General features: G+C 34.1%; 1 pseudogene; it reads right to left on the bottom strand.

Moving 5' to 3' along the window:
* Positions 1 to 9,567: 9,567 nt before the first annotated feature.
* Positions 9,568 to 9,661, bottom strand: LOC122100804 (annotated as a pseudogene).
* Positions 9,662 to 17,699: the final 8,038 nt, after the last annotated feature.

The raw sequence follows: 17,699 nt of genomic DNA, 5'->3' as shown, positions 1-17,699 counted from the left end.
GCACCACATAAGCAAAAAGCCGGAGGAGGCGCTGTGGCTCAAGTAGTAGAGCGCTAGCCTTGAGCTGAAGAGCTGAGGGACAGCGCCCAGGCCCAGAGTTCAGACCCCAATGCCAGACCTCAAAAAAAATGAAAAGAAAAGAAAATCCATTGATTTTTGAGAGTTAATTTTATACTCTGCTAATTTGCCAAAGTTTTGAATCAGCTTGAGTAATTTAGGAGTGGAGTCTGTGTGATTCTTTAAATAAAAGATCATGTCATCTGCAACGAAGGAGAGTTTAATTTCTTCTTTCCCTATTTGGATCCATATTATGTTTAAATCTTGTCTCATTGCTGTAGCTAGGCATTCTAATACTAGATTGAAGAGCAGTGGAGTGATTGGACATTCTTGTCTCATTCCTGAGCTAAGTGGAAATGGCTTTAGTTTTTCACCATTAAATACAATGCTGGATGTAGGTTTGTCATATACAGCCTTTATTGAGGAATGTTTCATGGATTCCTAATTTTTTGAGAACCTTCATCATAAAGGGGAGTCGGATCTTGTTAAATACTTTTTCTGCAGCTATTGAAATAACCATGTGGTTCTTATAATTGCTCTTATTGATGTGATGAATTATATTAATAGACTTGCATATATTGAACCAGCTTTGCTTCCCTGAAATGAATCCTGTTTGATCATAGTGTATGATTTTTGGAGGAAATTTTGAAGTCGATTGGCCAAAATTTTGTTGAGAAGGTTTTCACCAATGTTCATCAAAGAAATGAGTCTATAGTTCTCTTTCTTTGATGAGTCCCTGCCTGGTTTTGGGAAGAGGGCTATGATGGCTTCATAGAATGAATTCGGTAGTGAACTTTCTCTTTCAATTTCATTGAAGAGTTGGAGGAGAATTGGTGTGAGCTCTGCTTTGAATGGCTTGTATAATTCTGCAGTAAAACCATCTGGTCTTTGGCTTTTCTTAGATGGGAGGTCTCTTATAGATGTTTCTATTTCAATACTTGATATGGGCCTGTTAAGATGATTTAATTCATCTTGTTTTAGTTTTGGCATGTCAATATTTGCTAGGAAAAGGTCCGTTTCTGCCACGTTGTCAAACTTATTAGCATAAAGTTTTGAGAAGTATTCCCTTATAATGTTCTGAATCTTGGTTGTTTCTCTAGTAATGTTTAAATTCCCATCTCTAAGTTTATTTATTTGGGTGTGTTCTCTTCTTTTTCTGATAATATTTGCTAAGGGTCTATCAATTTTGTTTTATTGGAAGAACCAACTCTTTGTTTGATTGATTTTTTCTATGTGTTTTTGGATTCTAATTCATTTAACTGATTTAATTTTGGGATTTGTATTGCTGCTCTTTTTCAAGGAGGCTCAGATATCTCAATAAATTGTTGGTTTCAGATCTCTCCAATTTGTTGATGTAGGAACTCAGAGCTATAAACATGCCCCTGAGTACTGTCTTTCCTGTGTGCCAGAGGAGCTGGTGATTTGTGTGCTCATTTTTGTTGAATATCATGAACATTTGAATTTCCTTTCTAATCTCTTCCATGACCCACTAGTGATTCAGCAGTGTGCTGTTCAGCTTCCATGTGTTACCGGACTTTCTTTGGTGGCTTCTGGTGTTGAGTTCTAATTTTATTCCCCTGTGACCAGAGAGAATGCAAGGTATAGCTTCAATGTTTTTGAATTTGGACGTTTGCTTTGTGGCCTAAAATATGGTCTATTTTAGAAAATGTTCCATGTGCTGCTGAGAAAAACATGTCTTCTGAAGCTGTTGGGTGAAATATTCGGGAGATATCTGTTAAATCTAGTTGATCTATGCAGTTCTTTAGATCTGCGGTTTCTCTGTTGAGTTTTTGCCGAGTTGATCTATCTGGTGAGGAAAGTGATGTGTTAAAGTCCCCAACAATTAATGTCCTTGGATCTATGTGGGATTTGAGCGAAAGTAATGATTCTTGGATAAATTTGGGTGCTCCATTGTTTGGTGAATAGATATTTAGAATTTTAATATCCTACTGAAGGTGAGATCCCTTAATTAGTATGTAGCGACCTTCTTTATCTCTTCTTACTAATTTTAATTTGAAATCTATATTATCTGATATTAGGATTACAACTCCCGCCTGTTTATGGAGGCCATCTGCTTGGTAGATTTTGTTCTACCCTTTCACATTGAAAATGTGTTTGTTTTTATGGGCAAAATGTGACTCCTGAAGGCAGCAGATAGAAGGATCGTGATTTTTAATCCAGCTAGACAGTCTATGTCGCTTAATTGGAGAGTTAAGTTCGTTAATGTAGAGAAAGGACAGAGAGGTATTTGAGAGTTCCTGCCATTTTATCCACTTTCTTGGGGGCTGCGGCAACTGGGTTCTTCCTATGGTTCTTGGATTCTCAGTTTGGGTGCAGTTTTTTGGCCTCTATTGTGGTCTTGTTGGTTTTCTATGTGTAGGACATCTTTAAGAATCTTTTGTAGGGCTGGTTAGGTAGAGATATATTGTTTCAATTTTTCTTTGTTATGGAAGGTGTTTAGTGACCTTAGGTTATGAAGGAGAATAGAGCTGGATACAGTATTCTTGGTTGATAGTTGTTTGTCTTTAGGGCATGGCATACATCATTCCAGGCTCTTCTTGCTTTGATTGTCTCTGCTGAGATATCTGAGGTGATTTCAATTGGTTTCCCTTTATAAGTGATTGATCTTTTCTCCTTGACAGATTTAAGGATGTTTTCTTTGGTCTGAATTGATCCAGTGCGGATTATAATGTGACAATAGGATGTCCTGTTCTTGTCTGGCCTATTTGGAGTTCTAAAAGCTTCTTGTATCTGAATAGTCCTAACTTTTTTGCATATATGGGAAGTTCTCTGCTAGAATGCTATGAAACAAATTTCCTAGACCATTGACTTCGGTCTCTAAGTGCTCCTCTACACCCATGGTCCTCAGATTAGGCCTTCTGATGGTGTCTTCCAAGTGTTGAATACATCTATCATATTTCTTTAATTTGTCTTGGATGGATGTATGTTCTTTCTCTATAATATCTAGGCTGTCTTCAATCCCCGAGATTTGATCTTCTACATGGTCTAACCTACTGTCAAGACTTTCTATATTGTTTTTTATTTCTTTTCTTTCTAGTTGGTTGGCTTTGATGGCTTCAAATTCTTTGTTTGAGTTTTGTTTTAGATCTTGTATGAAATTCTTTACTTCCTTAATTTGGTGTTCAGTGTTTATTCTCAAATCACCTATTTGATTGGTTATGGTTATGGTTTCCTTGGACTCTCATTCCTTCTGTTGGTTTGCATTCAGCATTCCCTTTGTGGACTTCCTGAGTTCTTTCAGCTCTCTATTTATGGATTCCATGATTGCCTTTAGTGATTTTTGTGTATTCTCATCCTGCTCTCTCAATTTCTGTATTACTCTTTGATTAGCTTCTTCAAGTTACATGATTCCTGTTGCTCTCTTTGTGTATTTTTAGCCTGCTCATGCTATTCCTGACTTTCTCTTTGTCTGTTCTCAGCCAGCTCCCCCAATTCCTGTCTATCTCTTTGACTGGTCTGAACCTGCTCATGCCATTCCTTTATTTCTCTTTGAGTGTTCTCAAGCTGCTCACACAATTCTTATATCAATCTTTGAGTACCTTCTTCACGCCCATGATATTCCTTTATTGAACTTTGGTTTGCCTCATCTCTCTCCCTATCATGCTCATACAGAGTCCTTTGCAGGTTCTCAATCTTTTCATTTACCATGTTTACCAGTAGTGTTTGTAGAGCTTTTTGCGAACTGTCCAATGGATTATTCATTATCTGTTCTGTCCCCTGAGTATTATGAGTGGGAGTAGGATACCCGGACTTGCCATTTTTCTTGTGTTTTTATGGCTTGCCCTGCCCATTTGGGATGAAAGTAATACAAGTTTTGTGTTAGAACACTGTCTTAAGGTAAGCATCAAACAAAGTCTGTAGTTGCAGCATTAAAAGTCTGAAGATACACTCTAGTTCAACAGATATATCTATTCAACATCAAACAACTATGTATTAATGGGCTACGAACTGCAAAGAAGAATTTGGCAAACCTGAAATTATCATGGTTAGGAAGAGATGTGGGTAAAAATAGGAATACAGGGATGTGGAAAGGCAGAGGGTGAGTTAAGTAAGTCCTAATCTCAAAGCGGGAAATAGGTTGAATAGAATGTTAGTAGAGAGAGAGACAAAAAGATAAAAGAAAGAAAAAATGAGACAAGAAAAAATAGAAGAACAAATATTAAACATTAAAAAGAGAAACACTTAAAAACTTAAAAATTATGCAAAATACAAACATAATATTCAAAGAAGAATTTGTATAGGATAAGATAAGGGTAGGATAGAAAGGAGATATGAAAAAGTTAAAAATAGAAATGCTTAAAATATTATATAGATATAAAGAAGTAGTACTGGTATTAAGGAATTTAAGTCTAAAAGGTTTTGAATTGAGTAATAAATTCCTGGATTAATTGTGTACACAATGGGTGATAAGGTCTAATAATCGACTATGGGTATATCTGAGGATGAGCAGAATAGCAATTAAGTCATGTAAAGAAGAAAAAAAGAGAAGAAAAGGTGAAAAGAATGAGAAGGAAAGAAAAAAAGGATCAAAAGGTCAGTAGAGCTAAACAAAAAAATTTATAAAAAGAGAAAAGAAAAAAAAAACAAGTAAAAAAGCACACACACTTATACCATGAAAATAAAAATTACAAGAGGAAGAAAAAATTTTAATATAAAACAATTTTTTTTTAAAATGTTAAAAATTAAAAATTTTAAAAAAGGTTTTGGAAATTTTTTTTATAAAAAACTAAAAAAGAGTTCTTTGATTTTTTGGGGGGGGATGGGAGGATCCTGTATCTCCCTTGTGTCATTAACCAGTCTCTAGTTGGATTCTGGTCTGTTTGTGGTGTTTGATTTTCCTGTGGCTTGGTTGGTTTCTAAAGTCGGTAGTTTGAGCAGGCAGAAAAATGCTCTGCTTTACCTAGGGTTTTGTACTCCTCCTCCCATGCTGGTTCAATGGCAGGGAGATCTGCTGTGAGTATCACAAAAGTGGGAGATGGCTGTTTCCTCTAGTTTGGAGATGCTGTAATGAGGCTAGGTTCTGGATAGAGTTGAGGCCTTTCAGCAAACAGTAGCTTTTCCCTGAGGGACTAGCTTGTGAGACACTCACAGGGCCCAGCCTGGAGCCTTTCTCAGGGTTTAAGTTTACTGAATTTCAATTGTTTGTCAAGGCTGCTGTAGGGAGGGGCAGCCTCTGGCTCTGTTTATCCAGTGAAGAAATCCACTCCTTGGGCTGGCGGAGCTTGCTCGGCCCAGGCTGGGTGACTTTTCGCTGGGTGGAGCTGAGTCTAGCAGGTCAGGTTAGGTTCCTGTGACCTGCTAAATGACTCTTGTTTTCTTCCAAGGCCTGAGTTGGAGCTACCAGCTCAGCCTGGCCTTTGTTAGTATCAAAGATGGAGATCTCTGGTAGTGGGCGGAAGGGGTGGCCTTCCCTCTTTTGCTCCCTGAGAAGGAATGAGGATGTCAGGCTTCTACTCACACCGAGTCTTGGTTCCTGGGTTGTCCCTTGTCTGTGAACTGCAGGATGAAGATGTCTGCTTCTCGTCAGTTCTTGCTGGGTTGAGTAGAATTCGCTCACCCGCATCCAAATTCACTTACATTCTTTTATTCTATTTCATTTACTTTCAAAAAAACTTGGTTTTCATAAAATGATGCGTAAAAAAGCCTATATACCCACTTACATCTTCAGATCTTAACAATATTTATTTCAGAAATGTCTTTAACTCTATAGTCAATGAACTGAAATAATACTAAAATATTCAAAGGCTTTTCAGAATTTGCAAGACTCACTCTGGGTTGTTATTTATATTGGAAAAGATATTCGAAAAGCCTTATTTGTTAGAATTGTGATAGTTACTCCCACAAAAGAGCCATTAGTGAAGATCCCATTGCATGTACAAAACAACTTCAAATGCATCCACACTCTGGAGGTGACACATGCTTTTTGTTTGTTTGTTTTTGAAAGGTATATCTAACAAGCATATCCACAATACTGATTTTCTGTCAATATGATGGGATATTCAAACCTAATAAATACAGGATTGATTATCTTAGTGAGAATAGATATGATGTTACAGAGAAAATTATTTTCAATAGAAATCCAGAAAGACTTTATCCACCTTGTGTTTCACAGGAATAACCAGAGAGTAATGCCTGTTTGGTCAAGTCAGTCAAACTCACTCCATGAGTATATCTTAAAAGTATAACCAATTTAAGAGGTCAAATACATATTTTGTACTGACAGTCATCTTACAGCAATAACTTATTACATAATTATATCTGTATCTTCTTACCTATCATATAATAAGAGCTGAAAGTGCTCTCTTTTATCTAACTTAATGTTGTATATGCTTTGATTATGATGATGTTATTATTTGACAAATAAAATGTACAGAAGGGTGGCTCCAAAGAAATGACATGAAAGAACACTGATAAATAAATACATTGCAACACAGTTAGTTCTTTTCAGCCTCACCCTGTCCACATTGGAAAGCAACATTGCAACAGCACATGCACACATATACACATACACACATATGTGCACATGTACACACATATGCTTACATGCTAAATTCAGGGTTTAGTACAAATAAAATATTAGTGATTAGGACAAACGTTAATTTGCCTTATTACAAAGTAATACACAATCCAGTCACTATGGGTGTTACATTTTACTTGCCTCACTACACGTGACCACTTAATTTATTTTAATTCATTCATTCATTCATTCATTTATTTGGTGCTAATACTAGGCTTGAACTCAGGGCCTGGCTCTGTCCCAGAATTTGTTGTTATTTTGTTTTAGTTTTCTCAAGCCTAGAATTTTACTGCTTGTCCCACAGCTCCATTTCTAGCTTTTGCAGGTTACTTTCAAATCAGAATTTAATGGACCTTTTTTTTTTGCTTGGTCTGGTTTCAAACCACAATCCTCAAATTTCATCTTTCTGATTAGCTAAGATAAACATATGAGCCACCAGTGTGGCGTCTAGATTTTCCTCTATAGCTATCTAATGCACATACTTAGATAGTAATTTAAAACTTAGAGTATAGAAGCAAGTTGTACAGTGATGACATTGTCCTGTCAGAAATTTAAGCTAGTAAATTTCTTCTTAAAACCATAAACAAAAATACCATGATATAATATAAGATAACTCACTATTGAACATATGAGTTTTAAGAGCTTTCTAATAGATCCATTATTTGTTACCCAACATCTGTATAATGCAGTAGTAAAATAGAAGTCCTTTGTAGGAATGCTTAATTACCTTGTTTTTAAAGACACTTGTTTTCATCTAAAAAAGTAAGCCTCTCTATTGTCTTCATGTGATGTTGATGTGGTTAATGAGAAGTCAAAGTGCATTACTAATCCTTTGCTATCAATTACATCTCACCTTTTCTTCTTGGAACATATAATGATAAAAGCAATAGTTCAGAAAAAGCAAACAATATTTCAGATTCACACTTCCAGTGCAAGTGGATCACCAGTAATTAATCCTTGATACCATTTTCCACAAAGTTTTGTCCCAGAGACAATCGGCCTGCCTTCTCTGGCTGCTTGCCTAGCCTGGACCTATTCCTTCACTCTACAGGAAAAGTGTGATACAACTGATTTCAGTCAGATCTGTTACTAGAATTATCAGGGATTTAGATTCTTGTCTGTAATTTGGTAAAAGCTATGTCTCTTTATGTAGGCTATTAAAATTTATGTACTAATTTCAATAAATACATAAATTCTATTTTTAAAAAATAAAATTGTTTGCTCTATAAATTGATCAGAGGCATGGATTTTGTGGCTAGCTAGGTGATTGCACATCTGTCTCTCACTTCCTCTCTCCCTTTCATGGTTCTCATAGATAATATGACTGATCCATAATTATCCTAATTTATTTTGCTTTTATATTTTTGGTTGCATCATTTCACTTTTTGCTCTGCCATTTCCCAAATCATTTACATAGAAGGCATTATTTCATATTTTCTCATTCCTAGAATAGCTGCACATGAAGATACCACTGGTCCTCATTTTCAGTCTGTACCTTTGAATATGGAGGAAAACCTTTCCTCTGCTCTCTATCAATTCCCTACTCACCAGTTAGAATAATTTCGAATAGTAAAAATGGAAAAAGTGAAAAAAAATCATGGCGAAATAACAGATGTAGAAAATTCACTGGATTTTTCTGACCAGTTCAACCAACGTGAACTATTGGGGAATACATATACACCCCATTCCCACTGGTACTCATTGTCTCTGGTTAGGCAATTCTGATGAAGACAAGGAACAAGATGAAAAAGTGAGGAATGATATCATTTGTAAAAAAAATGGAGAAGTATTCAAGCAAATTTTTCTGTGGTCTGCTGAAAATAATTGGCTTACTACAGTACAGAGACTACTTTCCAAAAAGGACACTCATGTGAATACTAGGGATGATGATGAGTATACCTCTCTTCATCGGGAAGCCTAAGTGGACACTTTGACATTGTCCATGTGTTGGTGGCTCAAGGCAGATATTCATGCAATAACTGTGAATGGCTGGACACCCCTGCACAGTGCTGATATGTGGAATAATACCAGAGTGGCTTCCTTCTTAGTTCATCATGATGCAGATACCAATGCCCAAACTAAAGTCCTCTTGACCCCCTTGCATCTTGCTGCTTGGAATAGAAATAGCAAAGATATGCTGGATCTCCTTCTATTGAACCATATATGAAACCAGGTCTGAAGAACTTGGAAGAAACTGCATTTGATGTTGCCAAAAGGATAAATATGTATCACTACCTCTTTGAAGTTGTGGAAGGCTGTAAAAATTGTTCTCCTAAGTCATAATGGTTTGGTTAAGTTTCTTAAATTTCAAAAATGCCAATCCATCTTTATGTCCATACAAAATATTTTCACAATACAAAGCAACTGCAATATCTTACTTTAAAAATTCATGGATTCCATCGTATTTTTCAAGTGAATTGCCTGACTTTGATGTCAAAATGTATTCAAGATTTGTTTGTATACATCTATAATGATTTCTGCTGGGTTTGTGATTATTTAAATCAGAAATCATTTTAACTTATCTGTTGAAATGAGTAGTACAAAAACTAAAAATATTTCTGGTGCTTGTATGAAAAAATTATATTTTAAAATAATCTGTATTTTGTTTGTATAATGTCCATAATGTGTTTCATTTGTTCCTGGATATAATACTTTGAATTCTACATTGTTTTATAATATATAGGTTCACGATTAAATGTGTTTTTTCAGATAGCATTCCATATAGAAACAGTTTAAGATTCCTTTTTTTCCTAGGTCCTTATAGTATTTTATTTCGTTGGGATAAAATGACAATGATATCTAATTTGAAAAGCTTTGTAAAGATTATGCTATGTAAAGGTTTTTCTAAGTTGAGGATTTAGTACACTGATGTCAAACTAACTTTCAGTTCAATGAATTACATTTATTGTTACATTTGTATTTTTGTAATTAATTTTTAATAACTATTTTTAATTTCTTGCATCTGAAGAATGACAAATATGGAATACTTAAATTTTCATATCATCCTTGTGCAAGTGCCATGTTAATCTCTATATTGTAATTTGGGTAAACGTGCTGCTGAAGCATGTAGTATCCTGTAAATTTAAGTAGTTAATGATGCAGTCTTTATACAGGCATATATCCTTGGTTGACTGTTTGTAACTAGGAAACCTTATTGTTCCTAAAAATGCTATTGATCTTACTTCTCTAAAATTCTGGGTAGATTGGAAAATACTTATATTGTTTGGTCAAATGCTCACATTTGCAATTTTTTTGTCAATGAAAATTTTAATTATTTTTCATTTTAAATTTGATCATACTTTGAAGTCTTTATAGCTAGGTCCAAAGGTGATGGCTTTACAAGTAATTATTTATCAACTGAGTTAGCTTTGTGGAGCTAATGGATTCAAATTAAGCCTTGCTTAAGAGCTACTTCTAAACTTCTGTAGATTAAAATTTCCTAAATGAGGTCTTACTGGCAAAAATGTCTACCTGACCCTTTACTCTTCTTCCATGTAGCAACAGACCAACCAGAATATCTTACCCTGACATCATAGATTTTCTTATTGGAACAAAACTAATCTTAGTTAAAAGGGATCATAGAGAGATGAACAGTTAAGATAGAATCGTTTAGACTAGAAGGTACTTTATCAAAATATAATTGTTTTTTATACCTAACTTTTCAAAAGTAGCTAAAGCCAAGAAGGTGAAAATTTTTTTCATATGTATGATTACCTAATGTCATGGCTAATCTACCATACTACCAGGCAGGAATCTACACCACTGCCTTTCATTCACCAAATATTTTCATAGTTAAAAGAGAAGTCTATATGTTTCTCCTCCATATTAGGCCTTAAATTGGTAATGTTTTAATCACAGTGTTTCCTCTTGTCTCTAGGCTGTAAATCTACAAATGATAAAGCTTTAGGTCCAGCTCTACCAAACACTGAGGTAGAAATAATGGAATAATACATTAAAACACAGTTTCCTTTGATACCCTAACCATATCAGAACATTGCAAAACATGTGCCTTTTTCTTATATTTTATATAGTTATATATTTTATACTTATACATGCTGATATTTTATTTCACACTGTGAAACTTACCAGAAATAATTGATAATTTGACAAATAGATATAAATTACAATTAATAGACTGGAATATAAATAATTAGGTTTAGAAAATATATCAGAATATGAAAAGTATCAATGCAATGTCTTCTGTATAAACTTGTGATAGGTTCTAAGTGTTCTTGGTCTTCAGAATTCACATTGTAAAAAAAAAATTGTTTTCCTCTAATCTATAAGGGAATTTACTCTGCTGCTCTGTTTATTATTTTAACTCACTGGTTCCAAAATGTTTTTCTCCATATTTCTGATTATACGTAAATTTTGCTGATATGATGTCTAAAAGGTATTATTCTTCTGCAGCACACACATGTCCTAGGATCCCAGGTCTCAGTTATCAGCATCATCAAGTAACAATGGCAAGACTTCTCATCTAGGCCCATGCGACATCCCAACAGAAAGTAATTGAAAATCCATCTCAATTCCTGACGACACTGGAATTAGCAGTAAGCAATTGTGAAATGCAAGGGAACTTAAAATGAAATGTGAGATCACAAAATCTGAAAGAAAGTTCAGTAATTCAAAGTTTCAATTTACAAATGACCAGCCCATATGAGCGAACAAGATCACAAATTATTTTTAATACCCCTCTCCTAATAATTACTGAAAGATTTCAGTCCAACATAAGTAGGCAAAAAAAAAGAGTTCCTAGAACGATAGATCCATAATTGGTCTACCAAGGCTAAGAAAACTTGACTTACCGGTCAAATATAATTCACAAAAACATTATTTGAGAAGATCGTTAATGCTTCAAAATACTGGTACTTCATGAAAACTTGGTTTTGTAGTATAAAAATATTATCATTCACAAACAAATGATAACCTATATTTAATCTCCTGAAAACAGATTCCTGTTCAAATAATCTTTTAAAATCATATTCATCAAAACAACAATTGACAAGTCGATGATAATTAGTGACATTACAAACTTTTCAAGTTTAGAGTGCAAGTTACAATTGAGTTGATTTATTTACCCAGCACTAATGCCAAACAGGTTCAACCATTCATTAAAGTGTAGAAATAGTACCACCCACCATTTGTGTTGTTCAGTAGGTGCCTTCCAGAAATGTGTCAAATAGAACGACCTCCCATAATTCAAACTCAAACACTAGCTAATAAAGTATATTTCATCACTTAATAAGGTACATTATAAAAAGTCACAAATAGTTGCCTTATCATATCTTGTTTTATGTTTCCCCTATCTGTCTAACATAGTAAGAAATATGACTTAAAGTCATGAATATGGCTACTCATCAAAGATGTGACAAACAAAATCTGTCTTCTATTTCCCTCATATTCCTCTATAGTAGTAAATCGTAGTTTTCTTCTTTTTCCAAAACTTAGAGGTAGTAGAAAATATTATCCGATGTAAAATAAAATAATCACAAGCCTTTTTACAAAGCGATTTATAAAATTTGGTAGTTAGGAATATATTCTAAGCCATTTTGAAACTTTCTTGTTAACTAAAGATTAATCTTCCAAATGGATGAGAATAAAATCATGTCTAGGTGCTTCACGTCTCCAGTCTTGCAAATTGTTATTGCAGATGAATGAATTATGGAAATATAAACTGACATCAGTTCAAGTATAAGCAGGATTGAAACTCCATGGAATGTATATAAACCTTTCAAAATATTAACAGTTTAACAGAATGACTATCATGAAGTTGAAACCAGAGAAGAAAGACATAGAATGAATGAAAAATGGAACAAGGGGCAAGTACAGCTAGAATACTCAATGTACACATGTGACTAAAGAAGTGGTAAATCTGAAATGAATCTTGGAGAAGGGGTTGGCTGAGAATGATAGAAGGAGTCACTCTGATCCAGGAACATTGGACAATTTGATGGACATATTTATTGTAATATACTTGCACAACCTCTTGAGATTTAGTTTTAAAACACAACAAAAAACAAAAACAAACAAAAATCACAACCAAACAGCAATCTCTAGAGAGGATGAATATGACCTCTCAAAATTTTAAATAGTTAATGAAGGGTAGTCTTGGGAAAAGCAAACAAAGCTGTTCAAAGAGGACAGTTTGGGGTAGCAGAGAATTTTGAACAGATTTAAATAGATTGTCTAAGGTTAAGAATAACCAACATCTGCTGTAAATATTTTCTTCTGTGAGTTCTCTTTTTCTACAATGGATACTCCAGTCCTCAGCCACACTTGATAGCTTGTGAAGATAGAATGGAAGAAACAAGATCAAGAACCCATTACTCCACTGGAGACAGAAGAGTCCTCTATGTTTTCTCTCCTCTCTCTTCAGAACTCTTTCTTCATTCTTTTAAGTCAAGTGATTTTGAATTATATCTTTCATTCTTTGTTCTGGCAAAGTAATTAGCCACACTAATTTACTAAATATTATTTGCCTTTCTTTTCCTACCATGCTGTTTACTTATCCAAGATAGTCCATTAAACTTCATCCTTGCATTTGGTTGCCACGAAAACCGAACATCTATGTTAATGAGGACAAACTCTAATGTAAAACTTTGTCTACATAAAACCAGTCCAATAAGCTGTGATCACACAAGTATTTAGCTATACTTTTTTCTTTTACCTTGAAAGTCTTCTTGTGTCTAAAGGGCCACAAAAATTACTCCCACACTTTTTGGTTCAATCACTTCTAACCTAAAAGATATGTTTTGCTAACAAGATGCTTAGAGGAAGTATACTTCACTTCACTTACTTTAATCTTCTCTCATAGGACGCTCTTAGATAACATATCAGGAAAAAAGTTATTCTTTCCAAAATTATTTCAATAGATTATTTTCTCTTGGTCTTACATTTGCTCAACTAAATGTATGGAGAAAAATAGAGTTAAATCGCCCATACCTTGTATGACAGTGTCTGTTACAACAGACAATACTTCTTTGTCCTACTTCTATGTCCTCCTCATAGTTCTTGCTTGATTTCCAATTAATCACACCTTCTTGGCTTCAAGTCTAGTGAAGCTGAAGGAGTATAAGGCTTCCCCCACTGCTACATCTTCCTGATTTCTCTTTTTAAATTCTTTTATTTGGTTGTGGAATTTATGTTCATGTCTTCATCCAATCTGTTCTGCATTGTATTGAGCCAAATAGGCTCTGTAAAATCACTTTAGATAGCAAAAATATTAACAAAATCTATATCAAAAAGTTTTGGAATCCCTCTACTGCTGAAGCCAATACTCTTAGCTAGGGCTTCTAAGAACACCTTTTCTTACCTTTTCAATTTGCTCAATTCTTTTCTGATCCCAAAACTTTTTGGCTAATGTAATAAGAGAAGTCTTCACTATCTCATGTTAATAAGGATATTATATTTTGTGAGCTACTTAGAAATGTGAAATCATTGGTTTGAGGTATCCAATAAGATATTTTTCTTTGTTTCAGGGCTTCACATGCAAAGACATTGTGTAAAGTATTATAAACAGAAAAGTGTATACCCAATACATTCTTTCATTGTTGGGGGCACTTTCTCCCTAAATATTTTGCCCCAAATTATCTTTTTCAGAGAATTTCTGTTTGGTAATTAAAGTCAATTCACACATTTTGATGTCTTTTTTAAAGAAATTTGAACTTAAATTCCACTACAACCTTGTTTCACACAGTGAGAGTATTTGTCCTGGGTAAGGATAATTCTCAGGGGAACCTACAGGATTTATTGCAAGGTTTCTGAGGTTTATTTGTTTAGTGTGAAAATGAGCCATCTTCACCCACATTGCTTCCTCTCAGCTAAGTCTCCATGGATTTCTTTGCATGAAAGCCTATTTTCCCAGGCAATTTTAAATTTTCTTAATAGGTTATGTTGTTAAAAAGTTTGAACAATTAAAATTTACCTGACATAATTTTAAAATTCTTTTGAAATTCCTTTATCAGAATAGCGAATTTACCAATCCTAATTCCACCTTTACAATCAAAAACTGTTACCATGCTGTTTTCATGATACTATTATTTTCCATTGGCTTTGTTATGCATATATATGACTATATAAGCTGATGCTGAGCAAAATGAACTCCAAGATATTGAAACAAATTTTTATGTGCGGTTTGTGTTTTTAATGTACTATGTGATTTCTATTTTGGGGGGATTTTTTCCCCTATGGTTTGTCCCCGGCTGTATTTGATTTTGGTACCTTGTGTATTGTGTATATATTTACCTTAATTAGGGAAGGGAAGAGGAACAGCAAAATGGTGAGAAAAAGGACAAAGGGCAAACCAATGCAATAGCAATACTCACAAGACAATATGTTTGAAATGTACATTACAACTTGTGAGAAGTATTGAGGTGAAGGAAAACTGTGAGAAAAATGAAGGAGGGGGTAACACCTTTGAAAAGTTATGTATTAACTACCTTACAATTACTGTAATCCCACTGTACATCACTTTGACAATAAAATTAATTTAAAAAATAAGTTGCATGAATAAATTTCACTGTATTGGTATAGTAAATATTATTCTTTATGTAGTAACTTTTTAAAAGTTAATACTATTTTGCATCTCATTTGAATTAATTAACCCTTTTTAATCAGAGGACCATCAACTTGAATCCAACTAGACAACATTTTCACAATATACTTGACAATATTTTGAATAAAGAATAAATTTAGTACTTTCTCATACTCAAACCAAAAACAGTTCAATTCTATGTAAACCCATAATTTTAAAAGTAAATAAGTTGTTAAGAGGAGAGAATATATGTGTTCTTCAAAATTCCTATGACTGATAACTACTCATTTTCAAATTCTGAACGTTCCATACCTGTTGGAATGTTATGAAATTCTGCAATAGATGCAGTTTCCAGTGGGGTGTTACAGATTGAGAAATCAACAGAAAAATAGCCACATTCTGGTAGAGGATAAAACTATGATGCACCTGTAATAATTAATTCTTCAAGAGTAAGCAATTGTTAATCAGAGTAAGTTATTATTTCTATGACCATCAATCCTCAGATTTATGCCATAAAGTCATCTTAGCCCAACAGTTTCCAACTTGGAGGGTACACCTCAAAATTCCCTTAATGCACATTACGAATAGCTTATCTCTATTGTGAAAAAATACTACACCTCTGCTAATGTGATGCCCTCCGTGTTCTGGAAAGAACACCACAATAAACTGGGTTGCATCATTTTCCCCCACTGGTATTCTTGAGATCAAAACACTTGTAAATATTATTTATACTTATGCTTTTTAACTATCATAGATATTTAGGATGCTAGGATCGGCAGATTACCGTTCAAAACCCACCCAGGTAGGACGGTTCCCTAGATTCTAATCTCCAAGAAACTTCTCAAAAAAGCCAGACATAAGTGGCACTGAAGTTGAAGTGGTAGGGCACGAGCCTTGAGCATAAACAGGCTCAGAGAGAGTGTCCAGGCCCAGAGTTCAAGCCCTATGACAAATCAATAAAATAAAAACAAAAATAAAAACAAACCCCAAACCTAGCAATTTTCTCATTGTATACAGAGGCCCATAATTTAGGAAATTGCTTCCTGTGTTACATACAGGTAGAAAAAAGAAGATGTCATACAATTATACTCTTCATACCATGTTCTACCAAAGCCTCAAAAATTGCTGTTTTCTAAATTTATAAGTTAACATCATCTATTTGTTGGCAACTCTGTCTACATTATTCACATTATCATTTTATACATGAACTGTTGGAATTATCTATTAACTAAGTTCTAATTATAACTCTCTTGAAAGAATATTCTAGGCAAGTAGAATGCAAGAATCATTTGTAAATTTGTCAATTAAAAGCTCTACTTAAAAAGAATTATCTAGTATCTTATAGAATATGAAAATAAAAACAAAACAAAAACATTTATTTTAAATCTAAATTCTAATTTAGCAATATCTACAAAGACATGCATTAGACAAACTTCGCTTTTTCTCTGGGCTTAAGCTTTTGTAATCCTTCATCAATTCTTTGGAATCCAACAGAATTATGCTAACTTTGGGTTAGAATTTTGGATGGGAATCAAGAGCCATTTTGCATCTAGAAATGTTCCGTAATGAAGACAGCATTGCAAACACAACTGAGGATTATATCTGAGTTACATTGTAATTGTAACCTTGACTTCTCAAAACATAGTGAAAAAATTAGCCCAAACTTCCAACTGTGTATTCCTTTCTTGTTTGGTTTGTTTTATGAAGACAAAATTATATTACCTAGTCCAGGGAAGATATCACCATGTAATTCCACTCTCTAATCTCCTGTCAGTCTGAGTGCTAGAATTCTAGCCTTGTATCACATTGCCCTGCCATAGTTTCTTGGTTTATTTAATCTAGATACAGACTAGCAATTCTGAACTTCTCCAGTGATATTATCTACTAGACTTCTCAGACTGTTCATGTACTATTTTCAAAGATGTTCTAATATTTGACACAGTATATGAACATTTTCAAATGCACCTGCGGGGTCTCTGATTCATTCTTCCATGGATCCAATCATTTTAATATTGATTGCTTGACTCTCTTCCTATCTCTAGCTTACCTATCTAATATTCTCAAACTTTTTTGAAGAAAGTTCGCTTGAGGATTTTCTAATTTTAAAAATTATCACTTGATTCTAGTCTTACTCAGGACATATTTTCTATTGCTTTCTAAATTTTCTACATATTCTGAGAGTTGTATCATTTCTGTATTTGTGTGTGCACATTTAAGTGCTTCTGTGTTTATGATTATGTTTGTTTCTATGTATGCAAAAGCCTCAAGCTCTTATTTATCAGTCTTGCTCATGACTGGTATTCCATGACCTGAAATATTCTTCCAATCCAGCTTTTGGAAGGTTAATTATAGATAGTGTCTCAAAAACTGTTCTGCCCAGGCTGGATGCAAACTGAACTTCCCAGACTCCTTTATATTTGTAGGTTTTATTTATCCAGTAGAATCAGCTTTTAAACTACAAACATTTTTGTGAGTGTAAATTCTAAGCTGTATCCCAGATTTTTAACTCAAGAATTCATATAAAGATAGATGAGCATACACATTACATATACTGAGTGTACACTGTTA

This window comes from Dipodomys spectabilis, unplaced genomic scaffold, assembly GCF_019054845.1.
Source record: "Dipodomys spectabilis isolate Male_0828 unplaced genomic scaffold, ASM1905484v1 ptg000604l, whole genome shotgun sequence".
NCBI classification, from domain to species: domain Eukaryota; kingdom Metazoa; phylum Chordata; class Mammalia; order Rodentia; family Heteromyidae; genus Dipodomys; species Dipodomys spectabilis.
The sequence above is the reverse complement of the archived record's forward strand: the minus strand, read 5'-3'. Positions and strand labels throughout refer to the sequence as shown.